The 1365-nt window shown below is 58.1% G+C and overlaps 1 protein-coding gene across 1 annotated transcript in view; it reads right to left on the minus strand.

Annotated features, from left to right (window-relative positions):
• Positions 1-1103, minus strand: part of LOC113209520 (probable G-protein coupled receptor No18) — a 123381-nt gene extending 122278 nt beyond the window's left edge. The window contains exon 1 of the mRNA XM_052263666.1: positions 770-1103. The gene's annotated coding sequence lies outside the window, so the exon portion shown is untranslated. The remainder of the gene's footprint in view (positions 1-769) is intronic.
• Between the last annotated feature and the right edge of the window lie 262 nt (positions 1104-1365).

A 1365-nucleotide genomic window follows, 5' to 3' on the forward strand; every position in this document is an offset into this window, starting at 1 on the left:
GGGGAAATAGGTCGCCTGCCACCGTTCAAGGCCCGCTTTGCAGGCGCCCCAACATCACGCCACAACAGAGCAGTTGCAAAATTAATGACAATTTGTGCGCGCTCATTCGCGTGTATTGTGTAGGTTACGGCGGGTCACCGCGCTGCACCGTTATTAAATTTGAGCGAGGGACGCGAGGGAGCTGCGCGGCGTGGAGAAGGGCGGCGGACGCGCTGCAGGCTGGGGGCTCCCGCGACGCGACCTTCCCCGAGCCACGCGCAAGCCATCACAGTTTTCGGCCCCAATCGTTTGCTTTGACGACAGCGCGACACCGCCCGACCTTTCTCGGGCACTCGCGGTACTCGATCAAGACCTCGCCGTTCCAGCGGGGGCGGCGAGGGGATACTTCTTTCAATTTCCGCCTTTGGGGACCCTGCAGCGCCGCCAGCGCAGCCATACTGCTGCACCAATTCGTCAGCGAAGTGGCCGTGGTCATATCTTTAGGGACCGTTTCGCCAAAATAAAAAGAGAATGAAAACAGCATTTAATTTTCTTTTTGCAAATCTCATTCCATCTAAAAACAGGTATATTTTAAAAGTGTGCGTTCCATTTTTCAATTTTCTTTTAGAAGGAGTGAAAACTGCAGGAGCGATTTTGTGTTTAGTGACCGAGGCAAGGCCCTTGCTTCCGCGCCGCCGGCTGACCCGAGGGCCGACCTGCTTAAGCGTTCGCGTCTGTCCCGGCCGCCCTGGCGCCCTGCCAACGGCGGCGGGTCGCATCACCGCCTCACCTGTGTTGTCGTCGTGCTGTATCCTGGTGAGTCCCGAGGCGTTCAGGTGTTCTTCAGGGAGCCCCTGTTCCCCCGCCACCCCGCCTCACCCCACCTCGCTGCCCCAGGCCTCGGTGCCGCGCGCCGCCCGCCCCTGGCCGCGCATGGTCCAGGGACGGGACCAGGGACAGGCGGGGAGGGGGGAGGGTCTGCCGACGCGACGGCGAGGTGCACGGTCTCGGGTGCCGGCCTCGGCCTCTAGTCCATGGCGACGCGCGCGCAGTGTTGACGCGAAGTCTCGGCGCGCAGTCTTTCGAGTCGGGAGGGGGTGGTGCGGCCGAGCCGCTGTGCCACGCCGCCTAAAGGAATCAATTTCTTTGTAAAACAAAGAATGAACCGTTTGTCGGAACGTTCTAAAATGTTTAGGTCGTAAGCAATTTACAGTGAAGGAATAAAGGTAGTGAGTTGACTTACCAGCATGACGTGTTTTTTTTATTAGCCTGCCACTGCCGTTTGGTGCACCAGAAGTCAGCATGAAAAGTCACCTAACACTAACTTCGCTATGTGATTTTGGGTTCGATGCCCCAAACGGATGTCCCACATGAATACGAGGTCAA

This window comes from Frankliniella occidentalis, unplaced genomic scaffold (assembly GCF_000697945.3).
Source record: "Frankliniella occidentalis isolate FOCC.00 unplaced genomic scaffold, Focc_3.1 Scaffold13, whole genome shotgun sequence".
NCBI lineage: Eukaryota > Metazoa > Arthropoda > Insecta > Thysanoptera > Thripidae > Frankliniella > Frankliniella occidentalis.